The sequence below is a fragment of the Siphateles boraxobius genome, unplaced genomic scaffold (assembly GCF_051911475.1).
Source record: "Siphateles boraxobius isolate OS27281-9 unplaced genomic scaffold, OSU_SipBor_1 39, whole genome shotgun sequence".
Lineage (NCBI taxonomy): Eukaryota > Metazoa > Chordata > Actinopteri > Cypriniformes > Leuciscidae > Siphateles > Siphateles boraxobius.
This window is the reverse complement of record NW_027509019.1, coordinates 283,887-305,000: the sequence shown is the minus strand read 5'-3', so window position 1 is coordinate 305,000 and position 21,114 is coordinate 283,887. Positions and strand designations below refer to the sequence as shown.

General features: G+C 46.0%; 5 non-coding genes across 5 annotated transcripts; all 5 read left to right on the top strand.

Moving 5' to 3' along the window:
- The first annotated feature begins 3,332 nt into the window (after positions 1-3,332).
- Positions 3,333-3,414, top strand: trnas-aga (transfer RNA serine (anticodon AGA)). Its single transcript has one exon. It is a non-coding gene; the product is annotated as a tRNA-Ser (tRNA).
- A 933-nt stretch (positions 3,415-4,347) lies between these two features.
- Positions 4,348-4,420, top strand: trnak-uuu (transfer RNA lysine (anticodon UUU)). The gene has a single exon. It is a non-coding gene; the product is annotated as a tRNA-Lys (tRNA).
- Positions 4,421-4,848: 428 nt separating this feature from the next.
- trnah-gug (transfer RNA histidin (anticodon GUG)) lies at positions 4,849-4,920 on the top strand. Its single transcript has one exon. It is a non-coding gene; the product is annotated as a tRNA-His (tRNA).
- A 2,529-nt stretch (positions 4,921-7,449) lies between these two features.
- On the top strand, positions 7,450-7,531 carry trnas-aga (transfer RNA serine (anticodon AGA)). The gene has a single exon. It is a non-coding gene; the product is annotated as a tRNA-Ser (tRNA).
- A 190-nt stretch (positions 7,532-7,721) lies between these two features.
- Positions 7,722-7,793, top strand: trnah-gug (transfer RNA histidin (anticodon GUG)). The gene has a single exon. It is a non-coding gene; the product is annotated as a tRNA-His (tRNA).
- The last annotated feature ends 13,321 nt before the right edge of the window (positions 7,794-21,114 follow it).

Sequence of the window (21,114 nt, the reverse complement as noted above, 5' to 3'; positions counted from 1 at the left end):
TATTGTGTGTAGCTGTCATTTGTATCAAAATGATCAGCCATCAAATCTTCCTTATCCCAGAAAATGTTCTTTTTTTCTTTGCAAATCCCTGTACTTGTGACAATGACAACAATGATGACATAAATTATGTCAGTGAAAAAAAAAAAAAAACAGAAACGGATTTTGTCCAAGTGGTCAACAAAAGCCTCGTTGCTGTTTGCCACTTGATCATACATATTATATAGCACAGATCTTTAAAGAGAGAGAGAGATGTGACCCTAAATACAGCTTCCATGTCACCCAGCAGATGTAACTATAGCTTGTATGTCTGATAGCACAGCTAACATGAACATACATGAATGGTAAAACAAAATCTATTTGTTTCCATGATAAACCAGCCTTATTGCATAAGTCATGTTTTCCAGCTTCTAGTCATTTATTGTGCATGCTACCTTATATTTTCCAGTTGTTATTTTACTTTAATAAAATTGAGATATGTCATGCATGGGATTGGTACCATAAGGTTTAACCAAAATCTAAATGTAGATATCAGCAATATTATTTTGCATTAAGTTAGCAAACACTTGCTGTTAACATTAATATTTGCAAGCCTCCAAGCTTGGTAGCAAATCTACGCATGATTCCATGGTAAACCAGAGATATTGCATTAGTTGTTTTCCAGATTCTTGTCATTTATTGTACATGCTACCTTATATTTTTTAGTTTTCAGCTCATCAACCTCGGTTTTGCATATTCTAAACTAGCTAGCTCTGGCTGCTACATTCCCAGAGTTAGCAAACGTTAGTCTGTTAACATGAATATTTGCAAGCCTCCTCCAAGCACAAACATCACATACCTGTTGCATTTCACCATCCACTTATTTAGCTGCTGTCGCATCCCTTGACATGCCATCTCCTTTAACCTCCTTCTTTTTCTATTTTTAGCCCCCGACCGCTTTTTTGCTTCATTCATCTTTTTCGAGTTTCAACGATAACGCACTCCTGTGCTGCTCCTCAGCGATCACGCGCGCGCCCCCGCCCGCTCGCGATACCCTTCTATGTCAAAATAAATTCAATGATGGAATATTATGAGGGCACCGACGCCTACTCTAGCCTGTTAGTCCTCTAAAATTTATATAACTTTTTTTATATTTAACTTGTATACATTTTATATAAATGTATATAACTTATAAAAAAATAAAAAAAATGTAACCATCGCTTTGGCGCCCTCATGAAGAGAATATGGTGCGTGTATATTTTCTAATCGCTAGGTGTCAGTACACTCGCTGGCTGTTACCTAGAGTGCCGCGGGCTTGCTATTTGCTACAAACAGGGGCGCAACTACCCAGTGTTAGAGGGGTATGCAGCAACAATTTTGGCGCCCCCCCAATACACACACACATATCATATATATATATATATATATATATATATATATATTAACAATGTTAACAAATAATAAAAAGTTACAGAATAAACAGTTACAAACATACACATATACACATACATACACACACACACACACACACATATATATATATATATATATATAATCATATTGTGTGTAGCTGTCATTTGTATCAAAATGATCATCCATCAAATCTTCCTTATCCCAGAAAATGTTCTTTTTTTCTTTGCAAATCCCTGTACTTGTGACAATGACAACAATGATGACATAAATTATGTCAGTGAACAAAAAAAAAAAAAACAGAAACAGATTTTGTCCAAGTGGTCAACAAAAGCCTCGTTGCTGTTTGCCACTTGATCATACATATTATATAGCACAGATCTTTAAGGAGAGAGAGAGATGTGACCCTAAATACAGCTTCCATGTCACCCAGCAGATGTAACTATAGCTTGTATGTCTGATAGCACAGCTAACATGAACATACACGAATGGTAAAACAAAATCTATTTGTTTCCATGATAAACCAGCCTTATTGCATAAGTCATGTTTTCCAGCTTCTAGTCATTTATTGTGCATGCTACCTTATATTTTCCAGTTGTTATTTTACTTTAATAAAATTGAGATATGTCATGCATGGGATTGGTACCATAAGGTTTAACCAAAATCTAAATGTAGATATCAGCAATATTATTTTGCATTAAGTTAGCAAACACTTGCTGTTAACATTAATATTTGCAAGCCTCCAAGCTTGGTAGCAAATCTACGCATGATTCCATGGTAAACCAGAGATATTGCATTAGTTGTTTTCCAGATTCTTGTCATTTATTGTACATGCTACCTTATATTTTTTAGTTTTCAGCTCATCAACCTCGGTTTGGCATATTCTAAACTAGCTAGCTCTGGCTGCTACATTCCCAGAGTTAGCAAACGTTAGTCTGTTAACATGAATATTTGCAAGCCTCCTCCAAGCACAAACATCACATACCTGTTGCATTTCACCATCCACTTATTTAGCTGCTGTCGCATCCCTTGACATGCCATCTCCTTTAACCTCCTTCTTTTTCTATTTTTAGCCCCCGACCGCTTTTTTGCTTCATTCATCTTTTTCGAGTTTCAACGATAACGCACTCCTGTGCTGCTCCTCAGCGCTCACGCGCGCGCCCCCGCCCGCTCGCGATACCCTTCTATGTCAAAATAAATTCAATGATGGAATATTATGAGGGCACCGACGCCTACTCTAGCCTGTTAGTCCTCTAAAATTTATATAACTTTTTTTATATTTAACTTGTATAAATTTTATATAAATGTATATAACTTATAAAAAAAAAAAAAAATTTAACCATCGCTTTGGCGCCCTCATGATGCGGCGCCCCTATGCGCCGCATATAGCGCATACCCACTTTTTGCGCCACTGGCTACAAACAACTGCGCCTTTGACACAAGTTTACAATAACGATAGGAGCGCAGCAAGTCAACAGCATTGAAGCTTGTGAAGAGGCTTTCCAGACAAGTAGCAGTGAGTATTTGTTCTTTTTCCTAGCATTATTTTCCTTTAATTACTATTATCATCAGTCTACTAGGCTGCATTCCCACTAATTAGCAAATATATTTTGACATAGCAGACGTTTTGACGGCCATTCTGAATCTTCGAAGAAGGAAACGCAAAGCATTGGAGGACACTCTTTTTTCTGCGCCAATACGATTAATTTTGCTGTGCGTTCCCACGCAGCACGCACGCTTCTCGAGCAAGACCCTGGATAGCTCAGTCGGTAGAGCATCAGACTTTTAATCTGAGGGTCCAGAGTTCAAGTCCCTGTTCGGGTGAACGAGCCTCTTTTTGTGGAGCGGTACGTTTTGTTGTTGAGTTCTTGCTGATCTACACTGGCCTCGGGCAGCGACGCTGCAAGGCACCAATCCACAAACGACGTGCATTTTTCAGCCAGCTTGTAGTCGTGGCCGAGTGGTTAAGGCGATGGACTAGAAATCCATTGGGGTCTCCCCGCGTAGGTTCGAATCCTGCCGACTACGTTGACAGCATGAGCCTGCTTTAGTGTGTAACCTTCTGGAGGCCTAGCTTAAACTTTATAAAAGGAAAAAAAGAATCCTTTTCTTTCAGTGACTTCTTCTCCAGAGTCACTGTTACAGGATTTCCCTTGAAAAGAGTTATGTTGGTAAGAAACAGTTTTGTCTGCAAGCTAAAGATGACAAGGCCCCTTTGTATTTAAGGACACGTTAGGTAGACTGGTAGCTCGCCGTGATCGTATAGTGGTTAGTACTCTGAGTGTGGCCGCAGCAACCCCGGTTCGAATCCGGGTCACGGCAAGATTTTCTGGGTGCCATTGAAATTGAGCTCCATGTCGCCACCTGTCCTTCAGACTACTCTTTTTGTGCACGGCGCGTGCCCTTGATGTGCTCTGGATGTTCGAGTGAATTGAAACTGGGACCTTCTTTGAAAGCACGAGCTCTCAGGTTCGAACCCTTAGAGAAAAGACTGAAAACGAAATGCTCCTATTTATGTGGGAAGAATCTTGCTTCAGAGAGAATATGGTGCGTGTATATTTTCTAATCGCTAGGTGTCAGTACACTCGCTGGCTGTTACCTAGAGTGCCGCGGGCTTGCTATTTGCTACGAACAACTGCGCCTTTGACACAAGTTTACAATAACGATAAGAGCGCGGCAAGTCAACAGCATTGAAGCGTGTGAAGAGGCTTTCCAGACAAGTAGCAGTGAGTTTTTGTGCTTTTTCCTAGCATTATTTTCCTTTAATTACTATTATCATCAGTCTAATAGGCTGCATTCCCACTAATTTGCAAATATATTTTGACATAGCAGACGTTTTGACGGCCATTCTGAATCTTCGAAGAAGGAAACGCAATGCATTGGAGGACACTCTTTTTTCTGCGCCAATACGATTCATTTTGCTGTGCGTTCTGACACAGCACGCACGCTTCTCGAGCAAGAGCCCGGGTAGCTCAGTCGGTAGAGCATCAGACTTTTAATCTGAGGGTCCAGGGTTCAAGTCCCTGTTCGGGCGAACGAGCGTCTTTTTGTGGAGCGGTACGTTTTGTTGTTGAGTTCTTGCTGATCTACACTGGCCTCGGGCAGCGACGCTGCAAGGCACCAATCCACAAACGACGTGCCCCTTTCAGCCAGCTTGTAGTCGTGGCCGAGTGGTTAAGGCGATGGACTAGAAATCCATTTGGCTCTCCCCGCGCAGGTTCGAAATCTACCGACTACGTTGACAGCATGCGCCTGCTTTAATTTGTAACCTTCTGGAGGCCTAGCTTAAACTTTATAAAAGGAAAAACAGAATCCTTTTCTTTTCAGTGACTTCTTCTCCAGAGTCACTGTTACAGGATTACCCTTGAAAAGAGTTATGTTGGTAAGAAACAGTTTTGTCTGCAAGCTAAAGATGACAAGGCCCCATTGTATTCAAGGACACGTCAGGTAGACTGGTAGTTCGCCGTGATTGTATAGTGGTTAGTACTCTGCGTTGTGGCTGCAGCAACCCCGGTTCGAATCCGGGTCACGGCAAGATTTTCTGGGTGCCATTGAAATTGAGCTCCATGTCGCCACCTGTCCTTCAGACTACTCTTTTTGTGCACGGCGCGTGCCCTTGATGTGCTCTGGATGTTCGAGTGAATTGAAACTGGGACCTTCTTTGAAAGCACGAGCTCTCAGGTTCGAACCCTTAGAGAAAAGACTGAAAACGAAATGCTCCTATTTATGTGGGAAGAATCTTGCTTCAGAGAGAATATGGTGCGTGTATATTTTCTAATCGCTAGGTGTCAGTACACTCGCTGGCTGTTACCTAGAGTGCCGCGGGCTTGCTATTTGCTACGAACAACTGCGCCTTTGACACAAGTTTACAATAACGATAAGAGCGCGGCAAGTCAACAGCATTGAAGCATGTGAAGAGGCTTTCCAGACAAGTAGCAGTGAGTTTTTGTTCTTTTTCCTAGCATTATTTTCCTTTAATTACTATTATCATCAGTCTAATAGGCTGCATTCCCACTAATTTGCAAATATATTTTGACATAGCAGACGTTTTGACGGCCATTCTGAATCTTCGAAGAAGGAAACGCAATGCATTGGAGGACACTCTTTTTTCTGCGCCAATACGATTCATTTTGCTGTGCGTTCCGACACAGCACGCACGCTTCTCGAGCAAGAGCCTGGATAGCTAAGTCGGTAGAGCATCAGACTTTTAATCTGAGGGTCCAGGGTTCAAGTCCCTGTTCGGGCGAACGAGCGTCTTTTTGTGGAGCGGTACGTTTTGTTGTTGAGTTCTTGCTGATCTACACTGGCCTCGGGCAGTGACGCTGCAAGGCACCAATCCACAAACGACGTGCCCCTTTCAGCCAGCTTGTAGTCGTGGCTGAGTGGTTAAGGCGATGGACTAGAAATCCATTTGGCTCTCCCCGCGCAGGTTCGAATCCTACCGACTACGTTGACAGCATGCGCCTGCTTTAGTTGGTAACCTTCTGGAGGCCTAGCTTAAACTTTATAAAAGGAAAAACAGAATCCTTTTCTTTTCAGTGACTTCTTCTCCAGAGTCACTGTTACAGGATTACCCTTGAAAAGAGTTATGTTGGTAAGAAACAGTTTTGTCTGCAAGCTAAAGATGACAAGGCCCCTTTGTATTCAAGGACACGTCAGGTAGACTGGTAGCTCGCCGTGATCGTATAGTGGTTAGTACTCTGCGTTGTGGCCGCAGTAACCCCGGTTTGAATTCGGGTCACGGCAAGATTTTCTGGGTGCCATTGAAATTGAGCTCCATGTCACCACCTCTCCTCACCCCGTTCTTCAGACTTCTCTTTTTGTGCACGGCGCGTGCCCTTGATGTGCTCTGGATGTTCGAGTGAATTGAAACTGGGACCTTCTTTGAAAGCACAAGCTCTCAGGTTCGAACCCTTAGAGAAAAGATTGAAAACGAAACGCTCCTATTTATTTCGGAAGAATCTTGCTTCAGAGAGAATATGGTGCGTGTATATTTTCTAATCGCTAGGTGTCAGTACACTCGCTGGCTGTTACCTAGAGTGCCGCGGGCTTGCTATTTGCTACAAACAGGGGCGCAACTACCCAGTGTTAGAGGGGTATGCAGCAACAATTTTGGCGCCCCCCCAATACACACACACATATCATATATATATATATTAACAATGTTAACAAATAATAAAAAGTTACAGAATAAACAGTTACAAACATACACATATACACATACATACACACACACACACACACATATATATATATATATATATATATATATATAATCATATTGTGTGTAGCTGTCATTTGTATCAAAATGATCATCCATCAAATCTTCCTTATCCCAGAAAATGTTCTTTTTTTCTTTGCAAATCCCTGTACTTGTGACAATGACAACAATGATGACATAAATTATGTCAGTGAACAAAAAAAAAAAAAAACAGAAACAGATTTTGTCCAAGTGGTCAACAAAAGCCTCGTTGCTGTTTGCCACTTGATCATACATATTATATAGCACAGATCTTTAAAGAGAGAGAGAGATGTGACCCTAAATACAGCTTCCATGTCACCCAGCAGATGTAACTATAGCTTGTATGTCTGATAGCACAGCTAACATGAACATACATGAATGGTAAAACAAAATCTATTTGTTTCCATGATAAACCAGCCTTATTGCATAAGTCATGTTTTCCAGCTTCTAGTCATTTATTGTGCATGCTACCTTATATTTTCCAGTTGTTATTTTACTTTAATAAAATTGAGATATGTCATGCATGGGATTGGTACCATAAGGTTTAACCAAAATCTAAATGTAGATATCAGCAATATTATTTTGCATTAAGTTAGCAAACATTTGCTGTTAACAATAATATTTGCAAGCCTCCAAGCTTGGTAGCAAATCTACGCATGATTCCATTGTAAACCAGAGATATTGCATTAGTTGTTTTCCAGATTCTTGTCATTTATTGTACATGCTACCTTATATTTGAGTTCTTGCTGATCTACACTGGCCTCGGGCAGCGACGCTGCAAGGCACCAATGCGCAAACGACGTGGCCCTTTCAGCCAGCTTGTAGTCGTGGCCGAGTGGTTAAGGCTATGGACTAGAAATCCATTGGGGTCTCCCGGCGCAGCTTCGAATCCTGCCGACTACGTTGACAGCATGAGCCTGTTTTAGTTTGTAACCTTCTGGAGGCCTAGCTTAAACTTTATAAAAGGAAAAAAAGTCACTGTTACAGGATTACCCTTGAAAAGAGTTATGTTGGTAAGAAACAGTTTTGTCTGCAAGCTAAAGATGACAAGGCCCCTTTGTATTCAGGGACACGTCGGGTAGACCTGTAGCTCGCCGTGATCGTATAGTGGTTAGTACTCTGCGTTGTGGCCGCAGCAACCCCGGTTCGAATCCGGGTCACGGCAAGATTTTCTGTGTGCCATTGAAATTAAGCTCCATGTCGCCACCTGTCCTCACCCCGTCCTTCAGACTACTCTTTTTGTGCACGGCGCGTGCCCTTGATGTGCTCTGGATGTTCGAGTGAATTGAAACTGGGACCTTCTTTGAAAGCACGAGCTCTCAGGTTCGAACCCTTAGAGAAAAGACTGAAAACGAAATGCTCCTATTTATGTGGGAAGAATCTTGCTTCAGAGAGAATATGGTGCGTGTATATTTTCTAATCGCTAGGTGTCAGTACACTCGCTGGCTGTTACCTAGAGTGCCGCGGGCTTGCTATTTGCTACAAACAACTGCGCCTTTGACACAAGTTTACAATAACGATAAGAGCGCGGCAAGTCAACAGCATTGAAGCGTGTGAAGAGGCTTTCCAGACAAGTAGCAGTGAGTTTTTGTTCTTTTTCCTAGCATTATTTTCCTTTAATTATTATTATCATCAGTCTAATAGGCTGCATTCCCACTAATTTGCAAATATATTTTGACATAGCAGACGTTTTGACGGCCATTCTGAATCTTCGAAGAAGGAAACGCAATGCATTGGAGGACACTCTTTTTTCTGCGCCAATACGATTCATTTTGCTGTGCGTTCCTACGCAGCATGCACGCTTCTTGAGCAAGAGCCCGGGTAGCTCAGTCCGTAGAGCATCAGACTTTTAATCTGAGGGTCCAGGGTTCAAGTCCCTGTTCGGGCGAACGAGCGTCTTTTTGTGGAGCGGTACGTTTTGTTGTTGAGTTCTTGCTGATCTACACTGGCCTCCGGCAGCGACGCTGTAAGGCACCAATCCACAAACGACATGCCCCTTTCAGCCAGCTTTTAGTCGTGGCCGAGTGGTTAAGGCGATATACTAGAAATCCATTGGGGTCTCCCCGTGCAGGTTCGAATCCTACCGACTACGTTGACAGCATGCGCCTGCTTTAGTTTGTAACCTTCTGGAGGCCTAGCTTAAACTTTATAAAAGGAAAAACAGAATCCTTTTCTTTCAGTGACTTCTTCTCCAGTGTCACTGTTACAGGATTACCCCTGAGTTATGTTGGTAAGAAACAGTTTTGTCTGCAAGCTAAAGTTGACAAGGCCCCTTTGTATTCAGGGACACGTCGGGTAGACCGAAAGCTCGCCGTGATCGTATAGTGGTTAGTCCTCTGCCTTGTGGCCGCAGCAACCCTGGTTCGAATCCGGGTCACGGCAAGATTTTCTGGGTGCCATTGAAATTGAGCTCCATGTCACCACCTCTCCTCACCCCGTCCTTCAGACTTGATGGCCACCGAGTACCTGGAGTGCCGTCGGTGTAAGAGGAAGGTAGCTGCCTGGTCTAGGTTGTGGGTCAGCTGGGAGAGGGGCATCGCGCCCTCTTCCCGGCAATCCTCACCTACAAGTAAGTAGCTGTCTGAACACTGTCACAGTGTGTCTGTGTGTGGCGCCCTCTTGCCGGCAATCCTCACCTACAAGTAAGTACCTGTCTGAACACTGTCACAGTCCATGCGGCGGTCCATACACTACCTCAGCGTCATGGAGCCCTTCACGTCGCGAGGTGTCGTGCGCATGTGCACCCCACCACCAAAACCGCCACCCGTGCCCCAGTACGCATGGCTGTTAATGGTGTACTGCCACGACATCCTCTCCCGCCTGGAGGACGTGAAGGCCCGGGTCACCTCCGTCTTTGGAACGGTTTTGAAGATGGATTCGACCAAGAAGGTAAATGTGGTGCTATGTATGTATAAATATATATGTATATAAATGTGGTGCGGAGTATCACGCTCTAGCTATGTGCGTGCAGCCTTACTGAGATGCTTTATTCTTTCAAACAGGTGACCCGGAAGCTCGCCGGTGCTGCTGCCCAGACCGCAGCGTGGGCAACGAACGTCGGCAACGAGCAAGGACAGGTGCTCATGTCCGTGCTCACGGACGCCGAGGGTGCCGGCCTGTTGCCCATGGCTGCGGGGTTAATGCGGCAGTATCGGGACGCTGGGGTGGAGCCGCCTCAGCTCCTCTACGTCGACCGGGACTGTTGTTCGTCCCACGGGGGATCCAAGACAGCTGACATGTTCGGGAAGTGGGACAAGCTGGTGGTCCGGCTGGACATCTGGCACCTGATGCGGCGGTTCGCGTCAGGTGCGTTGTGGCAAAAACAATAATTAAACAAACAGCATCACAGTAAGAGACATCATGGTTCCATAACTTGATATAACATGCATTTTTCCATAACAGGTGTCACCACCGAGAGCCACCAGCTGTATAAACCCTTCCTGCAGCAGCTGTCTTCGTGCATCTTCTTGTGGGACCCAGGGGACGCAGCCCGGTTGCTCAAGGCGAAGAAGAGGATGCTTGAGGCGCAGGGGATGACCTTCTCGTCCGACGCCGGAGTGTGGAGGCACGTCAGCCGCAAGAATATTGCTCTCCATTGCCGTCGCTGCACGCGTGGAGCGGCGGAGACGGAGCGGCTGATCGGTGACCTCCTGGAAACCTTCGGCGGTGCCAACGGACGAGACACCATGGGGATTTCCCTGCTGGACCAAGACCGCATCCAGAAGATCTGGACGGAGCAGCGGCGCCACCTCCATTGCATCCAGGACCCGCCGGGCGTGGAGCTGTACACTGAGACCAGCAGGATGACCAAGGGGGGGATCAGCCTGCCGGTGTACCGTTGTGCACGAGGCTCCACGTCCCTGGAGTCGTTCCACCTGCATCTCAACCGCTTCATTCCAGGTATGTTTCACATGCTTCACTGTCATGTCAATCTTTCACTGTCATCGACTCGCTGTCATTCACATTGTGTGCACTGAATAAACTGCTAAACAGATCTGTGTTCCTCCTCAGGAGAAAGTGCCAATGCCTGGCACTTCCAGGCATTTCTCCTGGAGGGGTTGACGCGGTGGAACGCCGACAGGGCGGCGTCCGTGGCACAGGAGGGACGGCCGCTGATCCGCTCCTACAATGGCCCCCTGCAGCACTCCCTTGACCAGCTCAGCCAAAGGGTGCTTGGCACGAATGTGGTCAAGGATTACACCAAGCCCAGGGAGTACACGGGTAAGAACACTCAAGCCACCGCGCTTACACCTGTCCACACTGAATGATATTTGTACCAGACTGACTGATGCGATTTGTGTTGTTGTACTTCAGGGGAACTCATCGGCATCGAGTACCTGTACTCCCAGACGGGCAGAGTGCTGCAGGACGTCAGCTTGGACCTTGACATTCCGGACGCGGGGGGGGGGCGTTCCCCAACTTGTCGAGGATGACGAGCTCGCAGACGGCCCGCAGGAGGTGGAGGACCTCACCCTGCCTGGCGAGTTCCCAGCTCCTCAGACGGACCCGCGGTCAGGGCGACCGGCTGACGCACCCGTGCCCGAGCCATCCAGTCCGACCGGTGCCCACGAGCCCGCACCCCACTCCCCCGGCCGGTCCTCGCCAGAGCCTCAGCAGGCTGCTGAGGTAAGCACGCCACCTCTTTGTGGTCTGCGACTGCAGTGCATCTCGCATCACCAAAAACTGCGCTCGCTCTGTTCCATCCAACTGACTTATTGTTTTCCATCTCTTCTTGTGTGTCTGCAGGACTACAGAGGACCGGATGACCAGCCGGGGTACCTGGCCGTGGTCCAGTTGGCCACGGCCTTGGTGGGGTTGGGTCACGACCCGGCCTTGTCCGAGGGGAGGGTAGACGAGCTTAACAGGCTCTACGAGGCCCTGTCACCGTACGACAGGGCCCGAGTAGTTTACCCTCCCCGCTACAGGGACAGGCCAGCTCAGGGGCGCTTCATGGCAGCCAAGCCAAGCCCCACCAGTATACCTGGTGTGGAAAGCTTGAGACGGTAAAGCTACGCTTCCATCATACATTTCCCTGGTGTACAAACAAGCTGCTTTATGTAATGTTGCCCATTATCATGCTCATATCTGTCATTGTTTTTGTCCATTGTCCACAGCTGCCTGGTCAGAGAGACCTCTGGACCTGCCAGCAGTCCCAGCGCAAGCCGGCTGGTAGAGGCAGTATGCACCCAGCTCTGCCGCTTGATCCCCTCGGGCAGCCGTGCGCGCGGTGCCCGGAGGTCGCGGTGGGACAGCATACTGCTTCGGTACCAGCACATCCGGGACCTTGTGCTGGGCCACCAGAGGCTGATGGCTCGGGCGCCCATACAGCTCTTTGAGCTGAACGCCAGGACCCTCTCGCTATTGTATGTTTGATGCTTTTGATGTTATGGTAATGACATGCTTGAATGGCATGCTCTCAAAATTGAACATGTAACTAAAAAACTACGTTGAAATCCGTTTTCAGGTTCACCAGGATGCAGCGGGAGAAGGAGAGGACTGTGCTAGCTTCAGGCGTTGCAGCAGAGGGACGACCACCAGCGGCAGCGGGTTCGGCGCCATGCCCAGCAACAGCGGTGGATCGTTCTCCGGCAGCAGCAACAGGCCAGGCGAGGACGGCAGCGCCAAGGGCGGCGGGACCTCTGGCAGCAGCACCGGCTGTGGCAGCACCGGTGCCTGTTCTGCCAGCGCCAGTGCGCCCACTGGCGCCTTTACCGCATGCCCCCTCAGCTGTTGTCCTGGCCATACCACCGGCTGCTGCAGCTGCAACAGGACCTTTTCCGGCAACACAGCCTCTCTTTCTGGACCTCTCACTGCCCCAGCAGAGTGTGAGGGTGCTCCCCATCCCAACGCTCCCTCTGACAACGCCAGCCCCACACGTCCTCTCGCTGCCGCTGGCCGCCGCACATCACGCCGGCCCTCGGCTGCCTGCACCACCTCCTGCTCCCCCTCCTCAGCCTCGCTCTGCGTACAAAACTGAATGGCTGAGGAGGAAGAGGGCTGAGCAGAGGGCAGCGGCAGGAGCAGTCGTCGCTGCCCGGGCCGGCGTGCCACAAGAACAAAAGTGCAGGAGATGCGGCCAGCCAAAGCGGAGGGAGACCGGACACACCCGCTACAGCAATGTACATTTTTGCTCTGCCGCCGCGGCGGGTAAGAGTGTGGAAGACTGACTGAGGGAGATGAAGGACCAGGGTCGAGCTCCGGACTGATTTCGCATTCTCGCTGGGGCAGGTGTATATAGTTGTTTCAGTGTTTGTTTGTTTTTTAAAGACATTGACTTTACCCTCCACAAGGACCGGGACCTTGCCGCGGTGTGGAGGCTTCCTACAAACACCGGTCCACACCTGCCACAACTTTTCTACAGCAAAAAAAACATTGTGTATCCCATTCACACCTGTACAACATTGCCATGCCTTTGTACTATTCTGATTCTTTGCACTGACAAGTTATACGGGCCTATACTGTGTGTGTATGCTGCCTATCATATGGCTTAAGAAAAAGAAAAGAAAACATTGTCTGTCCCATTTACACCTGTATAACACATTCACACCTGTATAACACATTGTCATGCATTTGTGCTGTTGTGATTTTATGCGTTGACAAGTTACATAGGCCTTTTGGACATGTGGGTATGTTCAATAATGTGGTCACTGTCTTTGGAGTTACGTCCAGTTGCCACTGGCTCTGTTGCCGCCGCGTTGGTACTTCACACTGTATGCTGCTGCTTTATGTATCCATGCATGTGTGTAATGAGCCCTTATACTATGCGTCTGTCTGCTGTGATTTATGTGGTTTAAAATAAGAGGAATGAAGCCTTGTGCCACTGTTTTGCATCACTACCACTCTTCTGCATCTCGCCCCAGAATGTTTATGCCATGTGTCTGCTCTGATGCTCTATTTTTATTATTATTATTACTATCATCATCATCATCATCATCATCAAAATCATCATCATCATGTTTTATTGTATTGTAGTTTGAAATAAATAATCTATTTCACACTGTAGTCTACTGCTGCTGTGTTTGGTGTTTTCTGCATCTATACATCATCATCATCATCATCATCAACAACAACAACAACATCAACAACAACAGATATTTAATTGATATTTTTTTTACTGAAGAAAAAGGTGAAACGAATAATACACGGCATGTAACTTTTATTTATACATCGAAATAAAATTATTGACATAATATAAATGTAATATAATGTTTAACATAACAAATTGTAATATATATGCAGAAAAAGGTGAAACAATATAAATACAATATATCTATGCAGAAAAGGGTGAAACAATATAAAAAGGGGAAACAATATGAATACAATATATTATTTAACATACATTTTAATAAGGTGACACAATATAAATACAATATAATGTTTAACACAACAGATTTGAATAAAAGGTGAAACAAATAATACACAGCATGTTATTTTTATGCATACACATGAAATAGGCATAATATGAATATAATAGTGTGTAATATAATGTTTAATATTTGTGCTTCGGTCGGGATTCGATCCTGCGTTTTGATGGTGTCTCGTTTGTACCGCGTTTGTGCGACTGGGCATGCGCGAAGGCACTAATGCGCATGCGCGAAAACAGAGAAGAACGATGGCTGAGCTTTTCCCAGGGGCTATGTTAATCTGCTCTGTATCGATCCAATTTTAGTATATATGCTGCCTTAGCAAGCACAAGTTTGGTGCCCAGCTCAAGGCATATCTACACCTCGGGTTCCAGCGAGCTATCACCAAGGTGGTAGGGCCCAGCGAGCCATCTCGCCTCTGCATACCTTTGCTTGACACAATGATTGATGCAAAAGCTCAATCAGTTTAGGAATAGGACACCTTAGAGCTTTAGGGTTCATAAATGGCCAATTCCACCATGATGTATGAGAGCATCTACTGAAAGAATGGGTTGGGCAGACTTATGGATGGTACCAAAATACAAGCTCTGAATGGGCTGTGTCCTCCAGGTTTTCGAGAAAAAACTGAGTTGGCAGAAAAACGGAAAGTGCTTAGCGGATGGTGACAGAATCAACACAAAGTGAGCATTTAATGTTGTGTTTAGACCATTGTCTTTATATCTGGCATTTATAACCACCTATCTTGTGGAACTGCGTTATTTGGACCAGTAACATTAAAATGATCACTTATTTTAAGATGGATAAAAACATGTGTACAAAATGTTTTGAGCAAATGTATCACATAGTCACACATAGACGTCAAGATTTTGCATATGATTCACAACAACTGTGAATTTGTTGTCACATCATACAGTGTTTGACTGTATGATGCATTTTCTCATAACATTGTGTAAGCATGCTTTTCTTTTATCCACCTTCAAATAAGTGATCAAACTAATGGTATTGGACCAAATAATGCAGTTCCACAAGATTGGTGGTTATAAATGCCTGATATAAAGACAAAAGTCTAAACACAACATTAAATGCTCACGTTGTGATGATTTTATCATCATCAACGAGGAGCTGATGACAGTCGATCTTACTTTTTCTTGGCTTTCTCTGCCACAACAATGGTGTTATACAAACACACAGTTACAACAGCCACGGTAAAGTTAAAGTAAGAAGAACTGGGACCAAGAGCCCAACTAAAGCAAACACTCATCACCACAATGGTTACTTAAAATAAAACATGATGTTGAAAATATGTCCACAATGGCCACATTTGAACTAGTTTTTAAACTGGTACGAAGGTTCGATGGACGTCTATATCGGACGTGCAGAACACGTCAAAAAAAGACGTCATAAAAACGTTCATTCTGGCTCCTCAGTGGACGTCTTTTCAACGTCCGACTTTTGTGACAAAGACGTTGAAAAGACGTCTTTTGGACATCATGTTGTTTAGTGGGTACTCCGTTGCCAACCAACACTAGCAGAGCTAGCTTCTCTCTACCCCATGCCTTGTCAACAAAATTATTCTAGTCGTGATTTCTAGTGTTTAATCCTAGGTACGAGAGACAGATGTGTTGAAAACGTCAATGAGTACATGAAGCGTCGGACATCAAATGTTTTATTTAGCTACAAGTCCAACGCATACTAGAATTCTTGATGTTCAGCTCAGGGGAAAAGATGTAACGTTAGTTCACTGCACAGGATGGGAATGGAATCCTATTCCTCCTTCCCAAATGCCCCCTCGCCCAAAGAGTGAACTGCCGGTACGCTGTTAACCTTAACAGTCTGAGAAGAGGATATAAGTTAGCCTAGCCTAGCCCAGTTGCCAATTCGTAAAATACACTGTTACATACCAGCTACTTATGGGGCGCTCCAGCGTCTCAGCTCGGACATCCCTTAGAGATAGCATAGCCTCCTCCAACATGTCTCTCTCACCGCACAGCATCCGAAATGAACGGTGCATGGTGATGCATTTTCGCCGATCAATAAATGTTCCAGGTTGACCTCTCTGCAACAGTTCGACTCCGGTGCAGTGTCCATGCTCCGGCAGCGCCCGCGCCCACACACTTCCCCCAAACGATCCTGTACTGTATGTGGAGCCTGAAACTGGTTCAGATTTTTAGTTACTCTTGCTTTCATATTATAGTTTGAATTCATTTTCTACAATATTTATTTCATAATTTAATTAAAAATTAAAAGGTTTTTAATTAAAAATTAATAACAACCTGATAAAAAAAATTGGACCAGGCACAGGGTCAGAGTGTTTGCAAAAACAGGTATTTCATTTTACTTTAAAGGATCATTCAAACAAAATGTTAGTGCAACTCTGTTAAGGAATGCTAAATTATACTCACTGTATTTTTACTTCAGGTGACTATGAAACTGCAAAGAAGTGGTCCAAAAGAGCAGCTGTGCAGTCTTCTGTGGAGAGCTCTGATGATGTTCCCAAGAGAAAAAAACGACCAGTGTGTCTCAGCAGCTCTGATGGAGGTATGAACCTGAGCATGTGAAATAAGTTTACAAGTAAACAATTAAAGTAATTCTAAAATCATTTTTATTCATTTTTTTAAAAGATACTTCTTCAGTACCTCACCCCAAAAAGAAGAGCCGGGTGAACTGTACATCAACTGGTAGGCCTTTCTTAGTTTTAATTATTTTACTTTACCACTTGTGCACAATTTCATATTAAAAAGTGTTTGGGGGTTTTCAGAATACCAAAATTTCATTAGTTGATTGATACCAATACCAGTACATTTCATCGTTTTTCGTTTGTTCCTATTTTTTAGTAATTACCTTCTAATTTACAGTGGAACCTCAGCTGCCATTTCCCCGAGCATTTAAACCCAACAAACAAACCACACTAACACCAGCAAGACCTGAAGATTATACCATTCTTGATGCATCATTAAGACCAGTGCCTCCTAGAGACATCCAGAAGAATGGTAAATGCAAAACATAATTTGAAACTTAGTTTTTACCTTTATTTGAATGAATCAATCTTGATTCTCCCAGATCAACTCCTGAGTTACTCACTCAGAGAATCATCAGCATTGAGAGTGAGATGAAGGCGATGAGGAGCTCAACAGCAGCCCTGTATGAACTGTGCTCGTGCCCTGGGTGATGGGACTAGTCAGCGAGTGGAGGAGATGAGCCTTGATGTGTGTGCCACTATGGAGGAACTCCTCTCTCTCTCGAAAGAAAAAATGAAGAGGAGACATTTCGGAATAGTGTGGTATGTTAATAGTGAACTATCCGTGAAATGCCAAAAAAGTGTTAGAATTAAGTTAAATAACAAAAGTTATTACCATTTTGAAAATGTATTCCATCTTGTAGACACACCATTTAAGTCTTGTTGGAGGTCCAAACCCTGGGGAAAACACCCGTAGGGTGATGCGGGCACTGGCCTCCTACAGTGTCTGGAAGGAGTTTAGTCTGAAGGGGAAGAAAGGGAAGAGCAAGTCCTATATGTTAGTGACACAAAAAACATGTATTACCAGTACTTTTTTAACCATTGCTGCATATTTAAGGAATTTAATATTACAGAGGCAGTGATGATGTCCAATCCTAGAATCCAGCAAGCAACAGTGGAGGACATTGTGGCAGACACACTTAAGCTCCAGCAAGCTGTCAGAATGGCACTTCCAGGCATTTCTCCTGGAGGGGTTGACGCGGTGGAACGCCGACAGGGCGGCGTCCGTGGCACAGGAGGGACGGCCGCTGATCCGCTCCTACAATGGCCCCCTGCAGCACTCCCTTGACCAGCTCAGCCAAAGGGTGCTTGGCACGAATGTGGTCAAGGATTACACCAAGCCCAGGGAGTACACGGGTAAGAACACTCAAGCCACCGCGCTTACACCTGTCCACACTGAATGATATTTGTACCAGACTGACTGATGCGATTTGTGTTGTTGTACTTCAGGGGAACTCATCGGCATCGAGTACCTGTACTCCCAGACGGGCAGAGTGCTGCAGGACGTCAGCTTGGACCTTGACATTCCGGACGCGGGGGGGGGGCGTTCCCCAACTTGTCGAGGATGACGAGCTCGCAGACGGCCCGCAGGAGGTGGAGGACCTCACCCTGCCTGGCGAGTTCCCAGCTCCTCAGACGGACCCGCGGTCAGGGCGACCGGCTGACGCACCCGTGCCCGAGCCATCCAGTCCGACCGGTGCCCACGAGCCCGCACCCCACTCCCCCGGCCGGTCCTCGCCAGAGCCTCAGCAGGCTGCTGAGGTAAGCACGCCACCTCTTTGTGGTCTGCGACTGCAGTGCATCTCGCATCACCAAAAACTGCGCTCGCTCTGTTCCATCCAACTGACTTATTGTTTTCCATCTCTTCTTGTGTGTCTGCAGGACTACAGAGGACCGGATGACCAGCCGGGGTACCTGGCCGTGGTCCAGTTGGCCACGGCCTTGGTGGGGTTGGGTCACGACCCGGCCTTGTCCGAGGGGAGGGTAGACGAGCTTAACAGGCTCTACGAGGCCCTGTCACCGTACGACAGGGCCCGAGTAGTTTACCCTCCCCGCTACAGGGACAGGCCAGCTCAGGGGCGCTTCATGGCAGCCAAGCCAAGCCCCACCAGTATACCTGGTGTGGAAAGCTTGAGACGGTAAAGCTACGCTTCCATCATACATTTCCCTGGTGTACAAACAAGCTGCTTTATGTAATGTTGCCCATTATCATGCTCATATCTGTCATTGTTTTTGTCCATTGTCCACAGCTGCCTGGTCAGAGAGACCTCTGGACCTGCCAGCAGTCCCAGCGCAAGCCGGCTGGTAGAGGCAGTATGCACCCAGCTCTGCCGCTTGATCCCCTCGGGCAGCCGTGCGCGCGGTGCCCGGAGGTCGCGGTGGGACAGCATACTGCTTCGGTACCAGCACATCCGGGACCTTGTGCTGGGCCACCAGAGGCTGATGGCTCGGGCGCCCATACAGCTCTTTGAGCTGAACGCCAGGACCCTCTCGCTATTGTATGTTTGATGCTTTTGATGTTATGGTAATGACATGCTTGAATGGCATGCTCTCAAAATTGAACATGTAACTAAAAAACTACGTTGAAATCCGTTTTCAGGTTCACCAGGATGCAGCGGGAGAAGGAGAGGACTGTGCTAGCTTCAGGCGTTGCAGCAGAGGGACGACCACCAGCGGCAGCGGGTTCGGCGCCATGCCCAGCAACAGCGGTGGATCGTTCTCCGGCAGCAGCAACAGGCCAGGCGAGGACGGCAGCGCCAAGGGCGGCGGGACCTCTGGCAGCAGCACCGGCTGTGGCAGCACCGGTGCCTGTTCTGCCAGCGCCAGTGCGCCCACTGGCGCCTTTACCGCATGCCCCCTCAGCTGTTGTCCTGGCCATACCACCGGCTGCTGCAGCTGCAACAGGACCTTTTCCGGCAACACAGCCTCTCTTTCTGGACCTCTCACTGCCCCAGCAGAGTGTGAGGGTGCTCCCCATCCCAACGCTCCCTCTGACAACGCCAGCCCCACACGTCCTCTCGCTGCCGCTGGCCGCCGCACATCACGCCGGCCCTCGGCTGCCTGCACCACCTCCTGCTCCCCCTCCTCAGCCTCGCTCTGCGTACAAAACTGAATGGCTGAGGAGGAAGAGGGCTGAGCAGAGGGCAGCGGCAGGAGCAGTCGTCGCTGCCCGGGCCGGCGTGCCACAAGAACAAAAGTGCAGGAGATGCGGCCAGCCAAAGCGGAGGGAGACCGGACACACCCGCTACAGCAATGTACATTTTTGCTCTGCCGCCGCGGCGGGTAAGAGTGTGGAAGACTGACTGAGGGAGATGAAGGACCAGGGTCGAGCTCCGGACTGATTTCGCATTCTCGCTGGGGCAGGTGTATATAGTTGTTTCAGTGTTTGTTTGTTTTTTAAAGACATTGACTTTACCCTCCACAAGGACCGGGACCTTGCCGCGGTGTGGAGGCTTCCTACAAACACCGGTCCACACCTGCCACAACTTTTCTACAGCAAAAAAAACATTGTGTATCCCATTCACACCTGTACAACATTGCCATGCCTTTGTACTATTCTGATTCTTTGCACTGACAAGTTATACGGGCCTATACTGTGTGTGTATGCTGCCTATCATATGGCTTAAGAAAAAGAAAAGAAAACATTGTCTGTCCCATTTACACCTGTATAACACATTCACACCTGTATAACACATTGTCATGCATTTGTGCTGTTGTGATTTTATGCGTTGACAAGTTACATAGGCCTTTTGGACATGTGGGTATGTTCAATAATGTGGTCACTGTCTTTGGAGTTACGTCCAGTTGCCACTGGCTCTGTTGCCGCCGCGTTGGTACTTCACACTGTATGCTGCTGCTTTATGTATCCATGCATGTGTGTAATGAGCCCTTATACTATGCGTCTGTCTGCTGTGATTTATGTGGTTTAAAATAAGAGGAATGAAGCCTTGTGCCACTGTTTTGCATCACTACCACTCTTCTGCATCTCGCCCCAGAATGTTTATGCCATGTGTCTGCTCTGATGCTCTATTTTTATTATTATTATTACTATCATCATCATCATCATCATCATCAAAATCATCATCATCATGTTTTATTGTATTGTAGTTTGAAATAAATAATCTATTTCACACTGTAGTCTACTGCTGCTGTGTTTGGTGTTTTCTGCATCTATACATCATCATCATCATCATCATCAACAACAACAACAACATCAACAACAACAGATATTTAATTGATATTTTTTTTACTGAAGAAAAAGGTGAAACGAATAATACACGGCATGTAACTTTTATTTATACATCGAAATAAAATTATTGACATAATATAAATGTAATATAATGTTTAACATAACAAATTGTAATATATATGCAGAAAAAGGTGAAACAATATAAATACAATATATCTATGCAGAAAAGGGTGAAACAATATAAAAAGGGGAAACAATATGAATACAATATATTATTTAACATACATTTTAATAAGGTGACACAATATAAATACAATATAATGTTTAACACAACAGATTTGAATAAAAGGTGAAACAAATAATACACAGCATGTTATTTTTATGCATACACATGAAATAGGCATAATATGAATAT